Consider the following 25,802-nt stretch of genomic DNA (forward strand, 5'->3'; position numbering starts at 1 on the left):
GATTTTCAGCCTCATGTCTGAGAAGAGGAGAGGAAATCCAAACCACACTGAGATCCCTTTTTTCACTTGTTACATTAGCAACAAATCAAAACTTTGAAAAGCAGTCAGTGAAGCCAAGGGGCAGCAGGCAGCCCTCCATCATCACTGGTAGGATTTTGCATGGATTCGACCCCCATGGGGACAGTTTGGCAACCTCTATCAAAGTCAAAAGCAAATTTGCTTTAACCCAGCAATCCTGCCCTCAAGAATCTGGCCCATGGATCTGCTTGCAAATGTGACGAGTGGCCTGCGTGCAGATGACCCCTGCAACATTGTCTGGGAGCAAGTGGTTGAAGACGCTGTGATTTCTATCAATCAGGAACTGCTCACACCAATTAGAAAAGTCTAAACATTTCTTCTACAGGCTGGGCATTCAGTTCTTTCAGAGATACACTGCCCTTTCCTGTTGTCTGACCATATAAACCAAACATCTCTCTTAACCTCCCTTCACTGACGGCTTCAGGTCTGTCGATCTTATTCCCAAGAATCAGTATAGGCACATTAGCAGTAGTTTCATCTGTCATTAGCAAATCAAGTTCTTCTTTTGATTCAAACAGCCTTTGATGGTCTGCACAATTCACCAGAAATACAATGCCATTGATAGCAGGAAGGTAGTTTTTCCACACTCTTCGAGCTTGAGCATGCCTACCCAGATCAAAAGTTGTAAAGGTTATGCCGGCAATGGTCAGTTCTTCTGAAGTGGGATGTAACGTTGGGACATGTTGTCCAAGTCTGTCATCTTAGCATGTGTAGTAATGTTGTTTTTCCTGCATTATCCAATCCAAGAAATACCAATTTACCAGTTTCCTTATGCAATCCTAAAAAACTGCAGCACACTACTGAAACCACTGTAAATCCAGTCAAATATGAAGGACACATCCAAATCTTATGGGATCTGCGTTTGGAGAGAACGCAATTCCTTGCTTAGCGTTGGCCCTACTCACTCGGACACCAAACTGCAAAGCGCCATAGCTGCCGTGGCCCTTGAAAAGTCTAAACATTTCTATCAATGGAGTGAGATGCTATTATAAGAGCAAGAGAGGAAGCTCTGTATACTGATCAAGAAACAATCCTAGGATATCCCAAGAAAGCAAAACAAGGGCAGAAGAGGATTATGTTTCCATCAGTGGAAAAGGGGGAAATATATTCAAATTAATTTGGATGTGCCTAAAAACTTCTGAAAGGAGTTACAAAAAATTAGGATCAATGGTTACATATATACATATTTTTATTATAGGAAGAAGCCTGGGCAGATGGGAAATAGAACTGGGAGGGAAACAGACTTTAAAGTACATACATTTTAATTTTTTTTATTTTTAAAGGTTATATTAATATCTTGACCTATTCAAAAATTAAATAGATAAATCTTTTGAGAAAAGAATGAATAGGAACATAATCTTAAATATAAAAAGGAATCACTTTTAAGAACTGAAAGAGACAAAGGAAGTTATGCGACCTGACCAAGAGGCCACCAGGAGCCCTGCTATGCAGCAGAGTAGAGAGTTTGAACAGAAGAAAACTGGTAGCCTTAACAGGGGAAAACAAAGCTGTTTTATGTTTATACCTTCAAACGTTGAGATTTCCAAAAAAAATCAGATACAGAATAAGAATGAACTGTTAAATGGGATGTTTTCATTCCCTAATTAAAACATTCTCAGAGTAATTTAGTAAAACAGGAAATTTCATAATCATTAGGCAGTCGTAACACAACATAGCACAACAGTGGGTTAGTGACAAAATTAAACATGAATCTCCAAGGAAAGATCTTTAAAAATAAGACCAGAAGGAAAATTCATTGTGAGAAAGGGTGCTGTGCACATCACAAGTGCAGCAACGCTGCAGAGTCAGAGCAGGCTCCTGCTCTCGTGGTCATCAGCATGTTTCTTGGGGGTTTAGCCAAAGTAATGAGACATAACACAAATGTCAGAAAAGAAGATGAAATATTCGTAATTTGCAGGTGATTTGTATGCCTGGAAAGACCAAAGAACCAATGGAAAGTATGGGAATTACAAAGAATTTGGTCCAGGGCCAGGATAGGATAGATTCACTACAAGTCAACAATACCAAAGTAGAGAGCTTCAGATTGTAGTAGAAACAAAACCAAGAAACACAAGAGAACTGTATTAATAAATACAAAGAACTTATGTAAAGGAAAACCTTGAGAGATGGGAGGAGACTTGCATCTTTAGAGAAGCATGGGTTGTTATTGGATAGGAAAACGGAAAATTAAAAATATGTTATTTCTTACCAAGTTAATACATAGTTTTAGTGCCATTCCAGCTAAAATATTCCAATTAAACCTAACTGGAATATTTTGATAAAATTATTATGAAGTTCATCTTCAGGATAAGCAAAATTATCTTAAACTTTTTGAGAAATTCAGGTAATGAAGAGTCTGCTTCTTCTAAATGTCATAAAATGTTACAGTAATAAAAGGAATGTGGCACATCCTTTACAATTAGTAAAACAGAATGGCCAGCCCCAAAATGAATATAGAAGAGGAATCACAAACATAAAAAATGGAGAGATTACAAAACTAAACAAAAACATCACAAGAAAAATATAGATCAATATCTCTTATTAATATAGATGAAAAAGACCTCAACAGAAGAGTAGTAAACTGATATATAAAAAGTATTATGCATTATAACCAAGTAGGATTTATCCCAAGAATGCAAGTTTGCTTTAACATGCAAAAATCAATATAATGCACCAAACCAATGAAATAAAGGACAAAGCTATATGATAATCTCCATACATCTGGCATCAATTAACATTTGACAAAATCCAGCACTCCTTCATAATAACATTCAACAAACCAGATAAAGGAGAAAACGTCCTCAACTTGATAAAGGGTATCTATGAAAACCCCACAGCTAATGTTATACTTAATTGTGAAAGACTCGATGTATTCTTATAAATCAGGAAGAAGATAAGGATACCCACTCTCTCCACTACTATTCAACATTGTAGTGGAGGTTCTGTACAGCACAGGGAACTATAGTCAATCTCTTGTAATAACCTTTAATGAAAAAGAATATGAAAATGAATATATGTATGTATATGCATGACTGGGACATTGTGCTGTACACTAGAAATTGACATATTGTAACTGACTGTACTTCAATAAAAAACAAACAAAACATTGTAATGGAGGCTCTAGCTAGGGCAATTAGTCAAGAAAAATAAAAGATACTCAGATTGGAAAGGAAGGAGTAAAACTATTTTTAGGTGACATGACCTGGTATTTAGAAAATCCTAAGGAATCCTCTAAAAAAAAGTGTTGGAGATAAACAAGTTCAACAAGGTTTCATGGTATAAGATCAATATGCAAAAATTAATTGTATTTTTATATAGTAGGAATGAACAAAACCAGAAATGAAGTTAAGAATTCTATTTATAATACCATCAAAATATTTAGGAATATAAATTTAACAAAAATGCACAAAATTTATATTCTGAAAACTATAAAATATTGAGAGAAATTAAGAAAGACAAATAAATGGAAAGATATTCCATTTTCATGGATTAGAAGAACCAGTATTAAGATATTAATCTATATATTTAACAGAATCCAAATCTCAGCTAGTTTCTTTGCAGAAATTAATAAACTGATAATAAAATTCATATGGAAATTCAAAGACCCATGACAAAACAATCTTGAAAAAGATGAAATTTGGACTCATATTTCCTGTTTTCAAAACTTACTACAAAGCAACAGTAATCAAGACAGTGCGGTACTAATAGAAGGATAGACATATAGATCAGTAGAATAGAATTGAGGATCCATAAATAAACCCATGCATCCATTCTTCCATGATCAACTGATTTTTGACAAGGGTGGCAAGACCATTCAATGGGGAAAGAACAGTCTTTTCAACAAATGATGCTGGGACAACTGAGTATTCACATGCAAAAGAATGCATTTGTGTCTCTACCTCACGCCATATAGAAAAGTTAACTCAAAATTGATCAAAGACCTAAATGTAAGAGCTAAAACTATAAAATTATCAGCAGGAAACATAGGTGTAAATCTTACTGACATTGGATTAGGCAATGGTTTCTTAGATGTGACACCAAAAAGCACAAGAAACAACAAAAGAAAAAATAAATTGGACATCATGAAAATTCAAAACTTCTGTTCTTCAAAGAACACCATCAAGTGGAAAAACAACTCAAAATGGAAGAAAAATTTTGCAAATCCTTTATCTGATAAGGCTCTTATGTCTAGACTATATAAAGAACTCCTACAACTCAATAATGAAAAATAACCTAATTAAAATATAGCAAAGGATCTGAATAGACATTTCTCCAAAGAAGTTGTACAAATGGCCAATAAACACACGAATACTTGCTCAACATTATTGGTCATCAGGGAAATGCAAATCAAAACCAAAACGAAATACTCCTTAGTATTCACTAGGATAGCTGTAATCAAAAACAGATATAACAAATGTTGGTGAGGGTGTAGAGAAATTGGAACCCTATACCCTGCTGATGGGAATGTAGAATAGTGCAGGCACTTTGGAAAATAATCTGACAGTTCCTCAAAAGGTTAAACCCAGAATTACCATATGACCTAGTAATTCCATTCCTAAGTATATTCTCAAGAGAAATGCAAACATATGTCCACACAAAAAGTTGTACATGAGTGTTCATAGCGACATCATTCATAACAGGCAAAAAGTGGTAACAACCCAAATGTCTATCAGCTGATGAACGGATAAATAAAGTATGGTATATCTATACAATGGAATGATATTCTGCCATAAAAAGATATTAAGTATTGACGTATGCTGCAACATGGATGAACTTTGAAAGCATTTGCCAAGTGAAAGAAGCCAATCGCATAGGACCACATGTTGTCTGATTTCATTTATCTGATTAATATTGATTAGCCCTTTGGGAAAAATATCAGCTTAGATATCAAAATTAATTCCCTAAATAAACTTCAAAGGAACTAAAGTGTTAGATATCTTCTTCAAATTATAGAATATTTAAAAAAAAATACATACAATGTCTTACTGCTTTTTCCTCTCATTAAACAGTGTGTTTGGAGAATGTTCTATTTCAATGAACTAAGTATATGTACATTCCCTTAATAGTTGCATTATATTCTATGTCATATTTCCATCATTTTATTATTATTTAGTTTGCTTCATTATCTCTTTTCATGTGTGTTTAAGTGAGGTTGGTTTTGTTTGTTTTTTTTTTTGTAAAAAAAAGACAATCATTCAAGTTACTTGAAGGAAAACGAAACTGGAAAAAGAAGAAAAAACACGAGACCTAGACTGGGCCAAGGTGTTGTAGGGACCAGCCCCTCCACCTCTGTCGGGGGTCAGAAAGTAGAACATTTTGAGAAGGAATTTACTGGTTCCCAAATCTTGCTGTAAAACCCCAGGGAAAGCAGAATAGTTGTTGAGGGTCTTGGGTGAGTGGAGCCAGACCGGCACGGGCCATCAGCCCTGTTCATGAGCTTGGCGTGTGACTTCCCCTTGAGGCCTCCCATTCCTTGACTGTCATGAAGGGAGGACAGATACCACCTAAGCCCTGGGACTCATACAAGGAGGCACAGTGCTGGCAGTCAATGTGTGGCAGCTGTTTTCTTTATACATTACTGTGCAGATCGACAGGAGATATTTCCATCTATGAATATAATACATATTTATACCTATATCTTACCCAGCAGAGCATAAATTAGAAAGAGGATAAAAGAAAGAATTAAAGTGTGGGGACATAAGACTTAATGGAGGATAAGGTTAAAAAATGCCCATTACAAGGACCCTTGTTATGATTTATTCCTATGCTTCCAAGCAGCCAACACAGAAAGGGGAAACGTGTCAGCGCCTCATTCTACTGCCTTCAGGGATAAAAACTGACCAACTACTCAGGAGAAATTGTTAGTCTGAAGGGATTTCTCTCAAGGACTTTTATGGAGGAAGGAGCGGCAATGCAGCCATTTTCAGACTTTGAAGAGCGTGTTAAATGTATGGGTTCCTGGGCCCCGGGCCCAGATTTTGGACTGAGTAGGGCTGAAGTGGGTCCCAGGTGTTGCGTGGACTCTGGTCTCTTCATTCCAGGAGGCGGCCCTTCTCCTTGGCCCCACGAGGTCACACATGCAAACAGGCGTCGTAAGACTCTTCATCCTCCGTGTTTCCTTCAGTGCAGGCTGATGGCTTCACACAAAACGCAGCCGAGCAGGAGTGATTCTCCAGGGTGACACAGTGCAGGCTTCTGCTGAATTGGAGGAGATTTTTAGAGGAGTTCTGGAAGGAGACAAGGACTTTCCATCTTCTCCTTGGTGATGTTTGATGGGGTCATGTTGAGAGGGGGCTCCTGGGGGAGTATATAGAGGTGGCTGTTCTGATCGCCTGTTAGTTTCCCACCAGACTGGTCTTGGGGGTTGGGGAGAGTGGACAAGTGGATGGTAGGAGGGCCAACATGATCCCCATAAAAAACATTGTTTTGAATCTACTCTAGCCCACAGGCAGATGGGCCACAGAGCCACAAAGCTGCATTCTGTGGTGTCAAGGTCCTGAAGCGTCTTGCCTGGAAAATTCCTTGGCAGGTGAGGCAAGATTCTTCTTTTGGCCTCCAGCCCCACACCGCCCCGCTCAACCCAGAGTCAAACATCCACAGTATGTCTTTCCTTATGCAACAGTTTCCTGGTGTCTCCTCCAAGATAAACTCTGTGAAATGCCCACCAAGGTAACTGAACAAAGCAGCTTGTTCTCTGGAAATATTACCTATAAACCAGGACAAAAAAATGGGAGCAGTGGCGTTTACCAAAGATGGCAGTGTGCGTTTTCTATGGGTCGACCTGCGGCTCCTTTCTAGTTTTAATTAGCCAGCCCGTTCTGTTGTCTGTTGAGGCCACTTTTAGGTTAAATTCATAAAACTGAATTGGCCAAGGATAAAAGAATGCCCAGTTTTTTATTCTCTGGAGCCAGGAGCAGACCCTCAGGTCATCCCGAAGTGATTTCAACCAATTACTAGGCTGTACCAGAGGGAGGTGGCACTTCTATTTTACTCAGTCATATAGTTAAAAAAAATTTTTTTTAAAGTATAAGTATTCTAAGTATAGTAGAATACAGAAATTGCCCTCGTTCTAAGTATAGACGCTGAATGTTTACACAGTGGGTAACCACACCCAGATCCCAAAGGGGGATATCACCCCCGCTCCAGAAAGCCTCTCGGCCCCTTCCTCCCCAGCCCCCAAGGATAACTTCTGACTTCTGACAGCACGGGCTGGTTTTGTATGTTTTGGTCCTTTATGTAAATGGAATCAATCCGAATCCCACTCTCTTGTCTGACTTCTTCCTGTGAATTAGGCCTGTGAGGCCCATCCATGTGGACAGTTCACTCTCACTGCTCTGTGGGTCTCACGCTGCAGAATCTCCTGGAGAGTTAAACACAGACTGCTGGGCCCCACCCTGGAGTTTCTGATGCGGGAGGACTGGGGTGGGGCCTGAGCATTTGTCCATCCAAGTGCTCTGCTGCTGCTGGTCTGGGGACCACGCCTTGAGAACCTCCACTTTAATCTGGCAAGTCCCTTTCCCCTGGAAAAGGACACTGGCCCGCAGGCCTAGTGGGGGAACAGGACAGTGTGGAGGCTGGAGGTGGTGTCCTTAGCTGTCACTGGTCATCAGCCAGGGTGGGAGAGAGAATTTAGCCCCACTGATGTCCCTCTCCTGATGGAGGCGGCTGCTATTGGATTCCTTGTGGCTCTTGGTTTAAGAGCTGGGCACACCCTAGCCGGGGCCTTCTGGCTCCTTCAAGAGTGGGCGGGATACAGTGGAGATTTCCAGACTGTGAGCTGGTTAGACACTGGCCAGAGGCCCCAGCATCTGGCCACACACAGCACCCATCAGCTCCTCCCCCCCACCCACAACCCATGACACCAGGCTTCCCCAGCCCTCAGAGGGTCCTTAGGTGAGGGCTCAACTTTATCCTCTTCCTCCAGCGCCTGGTATCATCCCCTGCTTGAGATACCGGTGGACAAGTTTCCCAGTGCCCCGCCTCCATCGCTGCTAATGGATTGCGTCTACTCCTGTCTCAGCATCACCCCTGTCCTCTTGCCCTGCTGCTCCCTGGTAGGGTCTCATCTGCTTCCGGGGCTTGAACTGCTGCTCCTCCCAGAGGCAGCCATGTGCGATGGACCAGGTCTCCGTCTGGAATCACCGTGTGGCTACCCGTAGGTGGGCCCACAGGCTGCAAGTCCTCCCTTGTGTCCTGAACGGCTGTGCTGACAGGACAGGAGGAGGCTCCTGGTCATCTGCAGCCACCCTACTCCCGTCCCTGAAAGAAGACAGGACTTGGGCCATGAGGCAGGTCAGCTTGTGACTTGGGCCACAGGGAGGACAGCAGTGACTTAGGCCAGAGGGTGGTAACTGAGACACATCCCCCCAGAGGGGAAGTGCCCTGAGCTGCAGACACGGGGTCCTTGCTCCCCAGAGAGGGTCAACAGTCATTTTTTTTTTTTTTTGGCACCTTCTCTCTGACCCATTCGACCCTCACACAGCCTTGCAGGAGGGGAGTACTGTGATGAGTCGTGTGTTAGAAAGGATGACTCTGAAGCTCAGAGAAACTCAGTACTTTGCCCGAGATCACACACTGGTAAGTGGCTCAGGCAGGATTTGAGCTCTGGTCTTGCAGGTCCCAGAACCCTGCCTCGCCACTGGAGGAAAAGAATGAGCAGAGGGGAGAGTGGAGAGATTGCCTTCTGAGGCGGAGCACGTACTTAGGAAGCAAGCAAAGATCAGGGCAGAGCACTCAGCAGGGACAAAGCCAGGAGCTAGGACAGCCCTGCCCTGTTCTCTCTGGGGGCCTGGCTGTCAGGATCCCTGGGGACTCACGTCCACAGGGCTGCACTTTGATCAGCACACCTGTCCCACCATGCTGTGTGGAAGCGGCTTTGTACGGGACCCTGGGCAGTTTGAGGGCAGAGGTTCAAGCCAGGTGCAGGGGTACCCTCCCCAAAGCAGCTGTGGCCCACGGTTACCAAATAGCAGGCTTCTCAGTGAGTGGTAGGTGGGCAGGGTGAGTGGCCCCCTCCTAGCTCACTTCTTACACACCCTAACTAGTGTTGGGTGGCCTCCATTTCTCTGATGTCTAAGGCTAAAGCTTCAGGACCCCCAGAGTGGAGGGATGTGCCCTCTCAGCACGTCCTGGGCTTGGGGATGGGTCTCCCTGGGTCCTCAACACATCCTTGATCCTCAGCTCTCTGTCTGGAAGGAAATGGAACACGCCAGGCTCACATGGGGTCAGACTGGTCAGTCGTGTCATCGGTGGGTTCTGTCCGCTCACACACTGAGCACATCTGTGTCTGCCCTGTGCTTGGGCCCTGGGTCATGAGCCAGATGTGGCCCCTTTACTCGGGGCCTTAGAAAGCTGTCAAGAGAAACTTCCTAACATCCCCCGTCATCCTAAACATGAGCTTGGCCCTCCTCTGGCTTCTCTTTCCTTCAGGAAATCTCTCTCCTTTGTGCAGTGACTGTGCAGAAATTAAATGGGTTTATAGCGCCTGGCGCGCCCGGCATCATGTCAACACCCCAAAAACCACAGGGCTGCTTTTTTCACTCTTTGCAACTAAATGAACAATCTGCTGATTTAAATTGTTTTTACATTTTGGTGTAAAGAAACTCCAAGATTGCAAAATGCATATAATGCATATAAAATGTACATAATGTATATAAAACCAGGTATAGAGTTTGGGAAAAAATATAGGATCCACAAGAGTCTTTGCTCTGTCCCAGTGAGCAGGATCTATGCCCTGTCTCCAGGGACTGGCTGGTGGCAGCTCCTCAGAGTCCTGTCCCCTCTGGGCAGGACTGTGACAGCAGCCACTCCCTGCTGGGTGGGGGAGGAGAGGGCTCAACTTACTTTCTCAAAGGGAAGCCAGAGCTAGCTCTGCAGCGTTTTCCTGTTGTTAAGAGTACATTTACCTGATTAATGGAGGCTGACCCTCTTTCACACACCTGTGCCATCACACAGGCTGTGAGTCAGCTGGGGACAAGGACCACTCCTTCTGGGGTGAGCCTTCTTGGTTGGCCACTGCCCTTGGCAGCTCCCGCCCGCCTGTGGGCCAAGGGCTATGGACCAGCCAGAGGGAGGCCGGCCAGGGCAGCCAAGCTCCCAGTCACGGTGCAAACAGACACTGCATAAAAGCGGGCAATGTCATCTCCACGGCCAGACAGGGATGTTTATGTGCAGGAAGCCACACTCTACACTGGATCTTTGTTGAGTTCTAGCAATGGGGCCATTTGCATGGTGGAGCTGCGGTGAACTCATCTATTGACCCAAATTCTGGAGAACTTATAAAAAGACCCACTAAAAATGGCAAGACCAAAACTGGCATCTTAGTCAGCTAGGGCTTCCCTAATAAAATACCATAGACTGGGTGCTTAAACAGCAGAAATGTATTTTCTCCCAGTTCTAGGGGCTGGAAGTCCAAGATCAAACATGGCTGGGTTCTGGTGAGGACCCTCTTCCTGGCCTGTGGACAGCCACCTTCTGGCTATGTCCTCCCAGGGCCTTTCCTGGGTAGTGCATGAAGAGGGAGGGAGGGAAGGGGAGAAGAGAGGGAGAAGGAGAGAGAGTGAGAAAGAAAGAAAGAGAGAAAACTCTGTGTGCCCTTCCTCTTACAGATCCACTAATCCCATTGTAAGGGCCCCACCCCATGACCTCATCTAACCCTAATACCTCCCAAAGGGCCCGTCTCCAAATGTCATTACTTTGGAGGTTTGAGCTTTAATGTATGAATTTTGGAGGGACATGAATATTCAGTTCATAATAATTAGCAGAGAAATGAAGAGGTTACTTGTGTCTCTGGTTGGGAAAATCTCAATCCCAATCTGGTGTCTCCAAATGGTTCTGGGGAGAAGGCACCATAAGGCGACCATCCTTCCCTTCTCCTGCTCCGGAATCCCTTACTAGGGTGTGTGCTCCATCCTCATCCCTGGAGGGAGAAAATCCTGGGTACCACTCCCCCAGCAGCTGACTGGAACAGGGTGGACCTTTGACCTAAGAGGAGTCAAGCCACAGGCTGGGCTGAGCCAGTCAGATTCCCTCTCCCAGAGATGAGAATTGGGACCAGGACAGTTAGCGGAGGCTCTGGGCTGGATGGCCATGGGGGTGGGGGAGGTAGTTTGAATTGGCCAAGATGGACCCTGTATACGTGTAGCAGGGGCAGCGGGTGTGGACAGAGAGAGAGAGAGTGAGAGAGAGAGAGTGAGCAAAGCAGAATGAAAGTGTGAAAGCCCAGGGAAGGAGGGAAGGAGGGAAGGAGGAAAGAGACCGTGGTAGCTTTCCCATTCCTCATTCCTAGCTCAGCCCTCAGCTGGCCCTGGTGCTCATTTCTTTTTATTGTAGCTTGAAGGGATTCTTGCACATTGCTTCCCAGTAGTCAAAGCTGGACTCCCTGTGTGTGTCTATCTAGGTTTTCAACCCTCCGATTTAGGATGTGAGGTTGAACTGGTCAGTTGTGCCCTTGGTAGTTTCCGTCCACTCACACGTCTGTGTCCCTCTCTGTGTTCGGCCCCAGGCCATGAGACAGACGTGGCCTCCTTGCCGACGTGGGCCCCAGAGAGCCAGCAGGAGGGAGTTTCCCCACATCCTTCATCGGCCCAAGGGTGCCCCTCCTCTGGCTTCTCTTTCCTTCTGGAACCTTCTATCCAGGTGCCTTTGCCGGCCTCCTGGCAGGGTCCTGTGATCTCCTCACAGCCCTGTAGGTGGAGGGAGGTGACACAGGCCCTGAGAAAGGTTTATCCAAGAAGTGAGGTAAACTGAGGCTAGTGGAGGCGTGTGCTGTCGGGATCCAGACCCGCAGAGTGTGCCAGGGCCTTGTCGGTGGGCACAGAGGGGAGTAGGGGCAGCCAAAGAGGACGGAATGCTGGAGGGAGGTGGGAGGGGATAGAGCAGGGGTGAGGGCTGCAGGGGCAGAGGGGCTGGGACTTGGGTTGAGTGAGTAATTCAAGTGGGAGTCATTAGAAAACAAACAATAGTGGCAGAGCTTTTGAGAGACTGTAATTTCTTCCAGCCCTCTCTCATCCAAAATATTCGTGGGATCTGGATGAACCTAGACAGTCCCCTGTGCTCCTTCCAGCGGCGTGGAATTTAAACCAGTGTCTGTGAGCTGATTTTAGGAGGTACATCAGTCAAACATGAAAAAAAATTAATAGTTATGAGTTTTATGTATTTTAGAGAAAATCCAATTAGCACATCAAACCTGTGATTTCATAAGTATTAATGCTTAGGATGAAAATAGAGAATTTAATTTAAAGCCAATCTGTAGGCAGTATTAATAGCAGGTCGTACATGGATGTGTTAAGAATTGTAAATGTGGAAAGTAAGTGATTGACATTCTGGAAGCACTGAATTGAAATGACTTGGATGAACCGGACACCACAGAGTTCATTTCTCTTTGAACTGAGACTTTCTTCCCTCTCTCTATGCTGGCGGTTCCTAAAATGTGGTCCACTCTGGGCAGCAGCATCTGGGAGGTTTTAAGAAATGCAGATTCTTGGCCCCACCCCAGACCCGGTCAACCAGAAGCCCTGGCAGGGGGTGGGGTGCAGGTCGAGGAGGGGGCAGTTGGGCTGTAAGAGGCCCCCTGGGGGTTCAGATGAACCTCTGATCCACCTCGGCCTTCTGGAAATCCCCTGGACTTGTGTGCAAGAGTATGTGTCTGGAGGATCCGCGGCTTTCCTCAAGCCCCCTGCTCTCTGGCACTTACCTGCTTGTGTTCATGAATCCATGTGTTTTAATCATAAATTACCTGGAGCTTGCCAGGTGGCCTACAGGACATACCCAGTGTGAAGAGGACACTCTGGCGGGTGTTTGGGTTCTCCCCACACCCAGGAGGCCCTCGAGGACCCAGCTGGGGGCTGGCCCCGCCCATAGCAGCGCTGGTGCTCTTGCCCCCGAGCCTGGGTCCCTGCCTGTTTCTGATCCTTCCCGAATCCATCTCTCTTTCCTCATGGCTTCTCCTTTCATCTCCTGACAGGCTCCAGCCATGGCTTTCGGTTTAGCCTGACCCTTGGGCTCATGCCTGGTACCAGCCTGGTACCAGCCCCGCCTCACCTGCTTGGTCCTCCGTGCTCTGTCCTCTAAGCCTGTTCCTGGGGACCTGAGAAGCCCGTCCACGCACAGCCCACACTCACTAAAGTCCACAGAGACATCTGGCATCCAGTGACCCCTCCTGTATGCAGCAAATGCTTACTGAGCACCCACGCCGTGCTCCTGGCCTGGGGATGCAAAGATGCAGGTCTCAGCCCAGGGAGATGGGGGAGCAGGCCCGACGGTCACCACAGTACAATGAGTGCGCGCCAAGTCGAGGTCTCCCGGGGCTGCAGCAGGCCAGCGCCACCACAAGCCCCACCTGCACAGTTCTCCTTCCCCCCAGAACTCAGCACACACCACAGATGCTCAGATCACGTTTACTGAATATCTGAGGTGGTGCCCCAGGCCAGGTTTGCTGCTCCAACTTGGCCCCCCGCTGGGTTTCCACCCCATCCTCCCTCCAACCTGCCCACGTTTCCTTTCACTCCAGCAGACTCAGGACTTAATGCGTGTTGACATTTTCTAACCTCAACTGGGCAAGGGCAGACAGATGTCACAGTCCATTCGTGGTCACCGTGCAAGACAGAGCAGTGAACTGACTTGATTTCTCCAGCAGACCCACCTTTGCTCTCCGCAGTGACAGTGCCTGCCTTCTCAGGGTCGCCAGCCTCCCACCTCCCTCTGCTCCAGCAGCAACATTCGGAGGAACTCCCTTCCACGCCCCCTGCAGTCCTGCCTTCCCGTGCTGTCTCCTCCTCCTCCCAGCTCCTTCCTCCTCAGGACTCTGCGTCCCCCAACCCTCACCTTCCCGAGGAGCCCTCCCCTGCTACCTGCTTTCCACCTGCACCTTCTCATCTCTCCAGGCTCCGTCACATCTGATCGTCCATTTGTACAACCACAACCTTCTCCTGAGCCTATCTCCCTCCTCCTTCCATCCTCCCAGTGTCTTGACTCAAGGCTGATGGAGGCAGGGATGTGCCCTTCAGCCCCTGGAAACTCTCTGTCCTCCAGATGCTAGTAGAAGGTGCCCATCAGGACCATTAGGGCAGAAAAAATGAGGTAGTTGCCAGAAATCCCAGGAAATGCCTAAACCTGGTTCTTTGAAATAAAACATAAATTGCACTATGTCATCCCCCTGCTCACAACTCTTAAATGGCTCCAGATAAGACCCAATTTCTTACCTAGCCTCATCTGGTCCCTGCCTTCCCCTCTGTCTCTCCCTCCCTCTGCTCTCACTGCTGTGCTGTTCATGAGGCTGGACTTCCCCGTGTCTCCCCTTCCTCAGTTCTGCCCAGGGGCCTCTCTTTCAGGCTCCATGGACATTTGACTGAGGCAAAGGCTTTCTCCCAGCTCCTTTCCTGGAGCCTGGAGTCACTCATCTAATGATTTTTATTGACCCCCAGGGCCTGGGCCTTCTTCCAAGTCCCAGTGGCTCTGCCTCACCCCTGCCTCCTTCTCCTAACTCGGGGGCTGCTGCTGCGTCCCCCTCACACACAGCATCCCTCGGGTCATCTCATTTTCCTGCAGCCCCCTGCCCCAATATCCAAGTGGATGAGTCTCCCCCAGGCAGACCAGGGCCCACGGGGGTGAGGACGCAGGCTCAGACTGACACCAGGCAGAGGTCCCAGGCCCTCTCAGCAAGATGGCAGTGGTAGGTCAAGGATTGCCACCAGGCCAGCCACTCGGCCCTCTGCCCCAGAGATGAAGGCCTGGGCAGCTTGTGTCTGTGACATCCTTCTGATTTGCAGCCCTACCATCCTCTCAGGGAGCTGGAAAGGGCTTCATTGGTTTCTCTCATTTTAAAGATGAGGAAGCAGCTCTACCAACAGACCGGCTTGGGGTCTCACTGATAAGGCACAGCTCTTCCCCCAGGTTCCCAACATCAATGTGCAGGCAAAACCTTCTTCCTTACTGGGAGCGGCGGGCCAAATGCACACAGACAACCTTTCCCTGTTCCTTTGCCATGACAGACATTGCTAATCAATTGTGGCATCCTTTCCCTTGAAGCCATAGATTTGGCCTTGTCCTCTGTAGATTCTCTGGATGGCTTTTTGCATGAATCAGGGCCAACATGTGATGGATCCCATCTGCCATTTCTGGGCCACTGACTAAGCAGCGGGTCAGCCCTTGGACTGCGAGAGCCACACACTCAACTCCCCCATCCTCTCCTGAGGCTGATGGGTAAACCCCGCCAGCCTGGCCTGAACCTTCAAACTTCCCCTCCCTCATCCCCATGCTGTTTCTGGAAGAGGTCCGTCTTGGGGCTCAGAGTGTCCCATGGTTACAACAGGGATGGCTGATCTTGCAGGACAGCTCCTCCATTCGATGTGGGGGATGGTGCTAGGGAGTGGGCACAGCCCTGAGCACCAGCAGGAAGTAGGCACACTGCCATGTACTTCCATCCAGGTTCTTATCAAGAAGGAAGGCTTTCTTGACCCCCTGAACTTCTCTCTGAGGTTGGAATAACCATGTGCTTGCACCACACCCCCTTCTCCAAAAGAACTAAACCCTAGAGGTGTCACCGAACTACCACTTTAGGCCTCGGACTGCTTGGGATTGGGCAGAAACATGCTCTGGGTGTGTTGAGTTGGGCTGGGGACAGCAGGGCCTCCCACATAAGTGCTGAGGTTGCCAGAGGGTTTCAACAAAAACAGCAGAGAGCACTGATCCATTATTTGTCAGCCAAAGTCAAAAAATATAGATCTGTGTAAACATGAACATTATGTGAAGTTCATTGCAAACAATCTGTATTACACTTTATATTTTTACTATTAATTGCGTGGCTTTAGCAATTTAAAAAAATTCAAAAAGTCATCCATTGTTTCGAAATATGTCAAACATATGTTTAAGAAAACTCTAGTATCTCTTGGTGGTTCAATGAACAGTGCCCACCAGCCCACCCTATGCCAGAATGGTCATGTCCCAATACCTGGGATCTGTGAAAATGTTACCTTATATGCCAAAAGGGTCTTTGCAGATGTGATTAAGTTAAGAATTTTGAGATAAGAAGATTATCCTGGATTATCCAGGTGAATCCCAGGTAATCATGAGGGTCTTTAGAAAAGGGATCAGAGAGAGTCTTGAAGGTGCTACAGAGCTGCTGGCTTTGAGGATGGGGGAAGAGGCCACGAGGCAAGGACCAGGGGCAGCCTCTAGGAGCTGGAAAAGGCAAGGGAATGTTCTACCCCAGAGCCTCCAGAAGGAGAGCAACCCAGCTGACACCTTGATTTTAGCCCAGTGAGACCCCTGTTGGATTTCTGTCTTCCAGAGAGAGAAGATGATACAGTTGTGTTGTTTTAAGCCTCTAAGTGTGTGGTCATTTGTTATAACAGCAGTAGAAAGCTAATACGCTCTTCTTACAGACACAGCCCTAAATCTGTGGGGTTCAGCCACAACTGATTTCCTCAATTCCTTTCACACCAGCATTTACTGAACTATTTTTTAAAAAATTTGGAGCACTGGAACATCGTACTCAATGGTGAAAAGCATTTCCTCTAAGATCAGGAACAAGACAAGGATGCTCACTCTCACCACTTCTATTCAACATAGTATTGAAACAGCATGTCAAACATTGACCAGCTTAAACTGGTTTTTCTCCTTTAAGACAGGTTGTTGATTAATCAAACCTGGAGTTGTTTTACAGAGACAGCACTGCACATGTGCAAGATGGGAACCCACAACTCCAGGATGACCCCAGAACCAAGATCTTTGGTCTACAGAAAACAAAGAATAGAAATGCTGCCACCAGGGCCCTTTATGGAGCGAGAAGTCCTTCAATAAGGAAAATCTGGCTTCCAGTAGCACAAGATCTTTATATAGACTAATTCAAGGCTAGCCAATTAGCTTCCAAGTTTGAAATTCCTGTAACTTCTTAAATTTCACCCCAAACCCTGGGTCAGGGAGACAGATTTGAGACCTGCCTCCTATCTCCTTGTGGGGACGCCTTGCAACAAGGCTTTTCAAAAGCCAGTGCCATAGTATTGGCTTCCATGTGCATGGAGCAGTGAAAAGAATCCCATTTAGAATCACATCAAAAAGAATAAAATACCTAGGAATAAACCTAACTAAGACAGTAGAAGACCTGTACTCAGGAAACTATAAGACACTGGGGAAAGAAATTGAAGATGACACAAACAGATGGAAAGATACACTCCGTTCATGGATTAGAAGAATTAATATTGTTAAAATGACCATACTACCCAAAGCAATCTGCAAGTTCAGTGCAATCCCTATCAAAATACCAGTGGCGTTTCTCACAGAACTAGAAAAAATCGTTCTAAAATTTGTATGGAAACACAAAAGACCCTGAACAGCCAAAGCAATCTTGAGAAGGAAAGATAAAGCTGGAGGTGTCACACTCCCTGGTTTCAAACTGTATTACAAAGTTAATGTAATAAAACACAGTGTATACAGTAAAAACAATATTACTGTAATGAAAACAGACACATAGATCAATGGAACAGAATAGAGAGCCAAGAAATGAACCCACACTTATATGGGCAATTAATCTACAAAACAGAAGGCAAGGATATACAGCGGAGAAAAGACAGCCCCTTCAGTAAATGATGTTGGGAAAACTGGACAGCTCATGCAAAAGAATCACACTGGACTACTCTCTCACACCACGCACAGAAATAAATTCAAAATGGGTTAAAGACTTATATGTAAGACTTGAAACCACAAAAATTCTAGAAAAAATCATAGGCAGTAAGCCCTTTGACAATGGTCTTAGTAATATTTTGGGGGATATGTTTTCTCAGGTAAGGGAAACAAAAACAAAAATAAACAAATGGTACTGTATCAAACTAAAAAGCTTTGTACAGAAAAGGAAACTATCAACAAAAAGGCCACCTACTGAATAGGAGAAGATATTTGCAAATGACATATCTTATAAGGGGTTAACATACAAAATATACAATTAACTCATACAACTCAACGTAAAAAGAAAAACCCAATTAAAAATTAGGAAGAGGATATGAATAGACTTTTTTTTCCCAAAGAAAGCATACAGATGGCCAACAGACATATGAAAAGATGCTCAACATCACTAACCATCAGAGAAATGCAAATCAAAACCACAATGAGATACTACCTGTCAGAATGGCTACTCTCACAAAGACAATGAACAACAGGTGCTGGCAAGGATGGGAGAAAAGGGAACCCCCATTGCACTGTTGGTGAGATTGTAAATTGGTGCAGCCACTGTGGCAAACAGTATGGTGATTCCTCAAAAAATTCAAAATAGAACTACCGTAAGATCCAGCAATTTCACTCCTGGGTATTTATCTGAAGAAAATGAAAACACTAATTCTTATAGGCACTGATATGCACTCCTATGTTCATTGCAGCATTATTTACAATAGCCAAGATATGGTAGCAACCTAAGTGCCTAGCAATAGATGACTGGATAAAGAATACATAGTATACACACACACACACAATGGAATATTACTCAGCTATAAAAAAAGAATGAAATCTTGCCTTTTGTGACAGCATGGATGGACCTAGAGGATATTATTATAAGTGAAATAAGTCAAACAGAGAATGACAAACACTTACATGTATAATCTAAAATCAAAACAAACATAACAAAACAGAAACAGAATTATAAATACAGAGAACAAATATGTGGTTGCCAGAGGGGAGGAGAGTAGGGGGAGGGCTGAAATAGCTGAGGGAGACAGAGAGGTACAAATTTCTAGTTGCAAAATAAGTGAGTCATAGGTATGATTATGTATGCTGTGAGGAATCTAGTCAACAACTATATAATACCTTTGTATGGTGACATATTGTAACTAGACTTATCATGGCGATCATGTTGAAATGTATAGAAACATCAAATTATGTTGTATTACAGGAACTAACATGGTGTTGTAGGTCAATTATACTTAAGTAACAAACTTATAGAAAAAGAGATCAAATTTGTGGTTACCAGATGTGGGGGGTGTGGCGAGGGGGAATTGGATGAAGGCAGTGAAAATGTACAAGCTTCAGTTATGGTCATAATGTAAAACATGATAAATATAATTAACACTGCTGTGTGTTATATATGAAAGTTGTTCAGAGTAAATCCTGACAGTTCTCGTCACAAGGAAAACTATTTTTTATTCTATTTCTTTAATTTTGTATCTATATGAGATGATGGATGCTCATGAAACTTACTGTGGTCATCATTTCATGATATATGTAAGTCAAATCATTATGCTGCACACCTTAAACTTACACAGTGCCACCTGCCAATTATACCTCAATAAAACTGGAAGGAAGAAAGTTTTGGAACATTAGGTTTTTGCCGGAAACAGTGCCTTCACTTATCAAGAAATGTTCACTGGAGGGAAAGAATCATTGAGTCCAACGTTCCGACACCTGGAGGGAGACTTCGCTGGGTGAGTGGTCTCCCCAGCTGACAACAGGCAGACGTGAGTGGTGCCAATGAAGAAGGGAGTTTCCCAAAGGTGGACAAGCTCAGAGCACTTGAGGCAGGTTGGGCAAACTCTTCAAAGGATGCCCCATTCTCTTTATGTTTGAGGGGTCTCATGTTTTGTACTCAATTCTCCAACTATGTGAATGGATTAATTCTCTCCCACTGCTCAACGTTAACTTCTATATTGGAAAAAAGGACCCATTTTCTTTCTCAAGGCCCGTTGGGGTAACAGAAGTGAGTACCACTCTCTTTATAGTCATTATCTCATTGAATACCCAAGGTGATCCTATACGATCATCACTGTCCTTGTCCCACGTCCCCTTTCACAGTGGATGACGTGAAAGTTCAGAGAGGCTAACTGACCCAGCTCAGGTCACACAGCCAGCAAGTGGTGGAGACACCCTGACTCTGGCAAAGTGGTTAAGAGCATGGTTTCTAAACTATTTCTCACCACCTTGATTTAGGATATTCTTACTTAAAGGAAACAGCCTTTTCTGAGGAAACAGCCTTATAAGATTATAGATAATTCAGAGAGATGTAAAAAGTACAGTGACTCTGCCTGGGGCCCCGTGGCTACAAAAGGGCTACCTTGACCTCCACAGCCGTGGCCATGGTTTAAAGATACTGCCCAGCTATCCACACTACTTTATTTTGGCGATTTCCATCTGTGCTATTTCTCCAGTGGGTACACACAGCAGCTATAATAATGTTTTTCCAAGCGTAACCTGAGTGGATCTCTTTATCTCCCATTGAGCATCAAGATGCCTTCCTTTTGACCTTGAGCTGGAATCTCTCCATCCTTACCCTTGACTTGGAACCCACATTAGCCGACTGCAAGTGACTTTGATCTTGACTCTGAACCAGTTCCAAAGAGGCCAGAAAACTGTAGAAAGTCAGTTCCAGGGGACTGCTCTGATAGGTCAGGCACTAGCAAAAATTGTCCACGTGCCAGATGCCTTTTTAATCTGGAAACAAAAGAACCTTAAAATCATTTCTAAGATCAAAGCTAACTTCCTAAAAAGGAACTCGGCAGAAAAGAGAGCTTTCCTCCAGCATTCAAGAATCCACCGAGGAATGTTGATGTCACTCAGATGAGAGCAAAAGTATCTTTATAGATGTATTCACTTTCATGAGTGGATTTACATCTAGAGAGCATTATGCCAGGGTTTTATAAATATTAAATACTTGGAAGCTTTTTGTCCCATTATTGGGATTTAGTGGGAATCTGTTTGGGCTCAGGGACACCAAATGAATCACCTGTGAGTAGGAAACTGGGTTATCTTAATCCACTTACTTGGACAGCAGTAAAGGGGGCGGAGGTGACTGAGGCGTGGGAATGAGGGTGGGGAGCTTGGAGAGGGGCAGGCCCTCTGGCCATCTCATCACATCTTATGATCACTGCTGGCCCAGGGCAAGCGAGCAGCAAATACCGACCTGGTGGATGAGGTGTTCCTAAGGAGTCAGTCTGCCAGGAGTACACTAATGTGGTGGATTGAAATGCAGAGATAAGCAGGTTATACCACTAGCATGTGGGATTGAACAACGCTCCCCAGGTCAGCTGCTTGGGACCAACCCTTGCCAATCCCAGACAGAGCCTGGGGGTCAAAGTCCTCAAGTCCAGCTTGCCTGCCTTCCTCATCCTGGCTGGTCCCTGGCCCGGGAGCTCCCAAGCTTCTCTGAGCCTTTTAAGGCATGGTCCAAGCTGCTTGTCCTCTGGAGAGCCTATGTTTGAAGGATTCATTTCTGGTAGGAAACACAGTCATTAAATAACAATGAATCAGTGCCCTACTTTAAACCCCTCAAAGACCTGAGTAATTGATGGTCAGAGCTCCTAGCTACGGGAGACATCAATGCTGTGCGCAAACCTCCAGCCAAAAGTGAAGGCAACAGAGACAAAGCCAGCTAGTGCTCAAGTGTGGGAGTGAGGGGGCGTGCCCCCAAGACACGCTGCCCATAGAGACCCCTGCTGTGATCTCAGGACCTTTGTGGTCTAGGCTCCCTGGGTGGGGGCCACCCCCTCCACCTTCCCTCTGCTCTAGCAAACCTGTTCCATCAACAGCCTTTAAACAGGCCTCCTGCTTCCCCAGGTCCATGCCTCTGCTTCTGCCATCCCCAGGCCCTGTGGGGCTCCCGTTTCACCTTGTGAAAGCCTGCTCTCCCTTCCCCGGGGGCATGCTCTTTGTGGAAGAGGGCTAGTTAAAGAACTTGCAGGATTCAATTAGGGGAAGTGTGGAAAAAATGACTATTTTTATGCTAGAGAGCCTAATTTTCAAGCCAGAGAGCCTTACTTCGTAGTACATAAAACTCTACCCATCAGCTCTTTTCTTCTTGTAAAATAATTAAGAAGTGATGTAAGATAGTTTAATGATTCTCAGCTCAAGGGCCACCTCCTCCATGCAGGCTTCCCTGAGATCCCTCTGATGATCCCCATTTTTTTCCATTCTAAAGGTAAGGCTACTTGAGGTAGAAAAACTGAGAAATAGCCTCACCCAGGTTCCCAGACACCCAGGTCCTTAATCAGCTGCCTGAGCTATTCTTCCAAAGGAAACCCGCTAAATGATGGTCCAGGCAACTGCTCCCTCTTACTGTTCAAGGCTTCTTCCCAGACCCAGGTTGGTCTCCCAGGGAGCTGGGCCTCATGAACTGCTGTCGGCCAAGGAAAGGAGTCAGGCTGACAGTCTTCCTTGAGCGTGTCCCCTAGGTCCAGAGGCAGAGCTCCACCCGCCGGGCCTGACTGCTCCAAAGTGGGGAAAGGTTAGCCCAAGGTGGCAATTCCTCCTGAAGCCAGGATGCCCTGCCCCAGCAGACTCCTGAAGACGCCAAGGGGCTCTGAAAAGAAACAGCCCACAGGCTCAGAGATGTAATTCCCTACTCAGGCCCCATAACCATCCTTGCATGAGGAGGGTGTTCTGTGCCTCGTTTGTGGAGGAGGGGCCTCTAGCCCGGTTCTCCTCTGCCAGCCTGAGGGCCATCCTGGTCCCAGGTGTATCCCCGGCCCTGCTCCAAAACTTCGTCTGCCCCAGGTGCTCGGCAATTATTTGATGAAAGAACAAAGGAAGGACTTTTGTGACTCTAAGATGATGTGGGGGGTAACCTTAGCATCAGTATTGACCCCTACTTAGGCAGGCAATGGGCTCACAGAGGTGGGGAAAGGACCATCCCAGGAGATGAGCTGTCTGACTTGGGGTTGGCAGGCTCACTGGCTGCTGTGAACACGGTGGGGCCAGCAGGGCGTGGTGGCCAGATCTGGTCTCCTCCTGCCAGCCTCTGGGCTGGTTTGTCGCCTAGTGTAAGCCTCCTGGGCTGCCCTTGCTGAGGCCAGAGAGGTCACTCGCAGGCAAGGAAAAGTTCTTAAAGCAATGGTCTTCCTCCGTCTCTGGTCACTGTCTTTGGCGTGACCTCCTGCCTCTCCTGTGGGGAGCCCCTTGCAAGACAATTTGGGCTCCAGAAAGGGGTGGAGTTGAGAGTGGGCTCCGGGAAGATGGTCTGTTATTTGCTTTCCTGGACCAGAAAGCCCGGAGACACTGGTTTCTACTGCTGCAAGGCTAAGCAGTGCCAGGGGCAGTCGGAGATGTGGCAGGAGTGAAAAGGAAAGAGAAAATCTGAGTGCAAGAGTGGAGCGGAGGACAAAGATGTGGCGACAGGGGCGGGGACGGTGGGGGCAGTCCCACCAACGGTCTTACTGTATTAACATAATCATCTTTCCAGTTACCATTGTCAGAACTCAGCAGAACTGTCGAAAGTGTAGGAATCACAAGTCCCAGTTCTACTTAGCTAGAGATTGTGCGAATGTCCCCAATTTTAAATCAAGATCTGAAAGAACAACCTACCATTGCTACATCCGAGAAAGCTGTGTCTCCAGACATCTGAATTGCACCAGGCTTTGGCTTCATGCCAGCCAGGTGCACAAGTCCAGGAGGCTGGGAGGATGGGGCCTTTTGTCCTTCTGAGATGGGGCCTTGAACAGCAGGGGTGGTGGCAGTGGGCAGCATTGCTAGGGGCTGTCACTTCACTGCTATGACTTCTGTTCCCCAAATGTGCTTCCTGCCCCTGAGATTTGAGCCAGGGGCACAGAGTCATCATGATTTGTTTAGCTTGTCACAGTTGACGTGCACATTTATTTTTAGGGCTGGAGCTGCCCAGGCATACAGGACCCTGCCCTTCGAAGGGCTCCTCACTTGGTTTATTATGTTCTTCTTAATTTTAAAGTTCTTAATTCTTGAAATTCTTAATAATGTTTGAACAAGGGGCCCCACCCATTCATTTTGCTTGGGGCCCTGCAAATTAGGGAGCCAGTCTTGCTCTTATCTCACTTGCTCCCTTCACCATCACAGGAGAGGTGCCTGGAGGGAATCACTACCCCATTTCACAGATGGTGAGACTGAATCCCAGCAGGGAGAGTGGTGAAGCCACGATGAGATTCCATCCTGAGATGAAATCTGGGACTTTCTCTCTGGAAGCCCTTTCTCAGTGAAGGGGTGGGTGGGGTCCTCTCTCCCTTCACACACCTTCCTGGGGTCTTCCCAGTCCTGCCCTGGCCACAACCCCCATTTCATCTCTTGTGTCATCTCATTTCATTAGAAAAAAATACCAGAACCATTTGCTCACCTGCCGGTGATGAGCTTCTGGGGGTTGGAGCCCCTTGAATGGCTCTTCCTCTCCCGTCCTCTGTCCTGTCAGGGCCTCAGAGCCAGCCGGTGTGTCTAGACACCCTCCACTCTGTCCCAGAGAGCTCACAGCCAGAGGCTTTGTCCTCTGCTGGAAAAGGCTCCCTGGGAAACATTCCTGACCTTCAGACCCGCCTGGCCCAGAGCTGGCCCTGTGCCCATGACAATCACTTCCTGGCTAGGTGTTTACCTTCCTGGGCCCCATGGGCCCAGCTAGGGTGGCGGTCACACACCTGACCCAGAGGCCAGGCAGGAGGAAGGGCGTTGCCCTTGGTGAAGGCTGGGAGCAGCTAGCGCTGCACCCCGGGGCAAGGTCACCCTGGGGGTCCCTCGGTGCCTGGCCCCCCTACCCCCTGGTCTGGGCCGGGCAGCAGCACAGCCTCAGTCTGAGACTTGGGAGAGGGCTGGGGTTCCATTCGCTTCTTGCACGTGACATCACGCCTCAGCTCGATCATGTCCGGTTGTGGGACTGTCACTGCTTTGTACGGGAACTTGCTCTGTTACTATTACTGTCATTATTATTGCTGCTAATAGCTACCTTCTACTGAGTGACAGGTTCTGGGCTAAGTACTTTACCTGATTGCTTTATGTAAGCCTCATGCTATCTCTGTGAGCAGAGAATTATGCCCATTTTAAAGATGCAGAAACAGAGGCTCAGAGAAGTGGATCATCTTGTCCAAAGCCACACAGCTAGTAAGCTGGGGATTCAAACCCCATCCAGTTGGTACCAAAACCTGGGCCTTAACCACTACCATTATTTGCCAAGTTTAATTGCCAGAATGTCCATTTCTATATTAAGCTCAAATCAGCCATTGCATTAGCTATCTTTTGCTGGCAACAAATTAACCCAAGATGTAGTGGCTCGAAGCAACACACATTTGCTCTCTGTCAGTTTCTGTGGGTCAGGAATCTGGACATGACTTAGACCCTGCTCAGGGTCCCTCACAGGCTGCGTTCGAGGTGCCAGCAGGACAGGGATCAGTGTCTCAGAGCTCCAATGGGGAAGGACCTTCTTCCACAGTCACAAGCTTGTTGGCAGCGCTCAGCTCCTCTGGCTCTTGGACTGAGGCCTCAGCACCTCACTGACCATTGGCCTGAGGCCCTTCCACTGCGGTGGCCTGTCCCCAGGGTGCACAGCAGGGAGCCTAGGAAGATGGAAGTCATCCCTTTTGTAATCTACTCACAGAGGTAACATCCCTTCACTTTTGCTATATGCTGCTCATTGGGAGGCAGATATCTCCCAACATAGGGAGTTACACAGAGGCATGAATCCCAGGAGGTAAGGAGTGCTGAGGGCCATCTTTGAAAGCTGTCTACCACAACCATCTGATTGCCATGAAACTATGGTTTCAGTTTTGCCTCTGAAGCCAGATAGACATGGTCTCTTATCCACCCATCTACCCATCCACCCACCTATCCATCCACCCATCCACCCATCCACCATCTATCCACCCATCTACCCTCCATCCACCCATCCATCCATCCTGTCAGTCTTCCAGCAAACATTTGAGCAGGGTACTATAAACCAGATCCCACATTATGCTAAAAAAGATACCAGAATAAATGCAATTATTCCCTCTTCCCCCCACAGTACCCCCACCAAAGGTTGCAAG

General features: G+C 46.5%; 2 protein-coding genes and 1 pseudogene across 4 annotated transcripts in view; 1 reads left to right on the top strand and 2 right to left on the bottom strand.

Annotated features, from left to right (window-relative positions):
* Positions 1–24,310, bottom strand: part of NGEF (neuronal guanine nucleotide exchange factor) — a 101,339-nt gene extending 77,029 nt beyond the window's left edge. The window contains exon 1 of one of the 2 annotated variants that reach the window (XM_032480521.1): positions 24,131–24,310. The gene's annotated coding sequence lies outside the window, so the exon portion shown is untranslated. The remainder of the gene's footprint in view (positions 1–24,130) is intronic. The other variant, XM_032480523.1, reaches the window with a different exon arrangement.
* Positions 1–25,802, top strand: part of NEU2 (neuraminidase 2) — an 82,614-nt gene that overhangs the window by 38,421 nt on the left and 18,391 nt on the right. The window lies entirely within an intron of this gene.
* LOC102507485 lies at positions 154–24,644 on the bottom strand (annotated as a pseudogene).

This window comes from Camelus ferus, chromosome 5, assembly GCF_009834535.1.
Source record: "Camelus ferus isolate YT-003-E chromosome 5, BCGSAC_Cfer_1.0, whole genome shotgun sequence".
Taxonomy (NCBI): Eukaryota; Metazoa; Chordata; class Mammalia; order Artiodactyla; family Camelidae; genus Camelus; species Camelus ferus.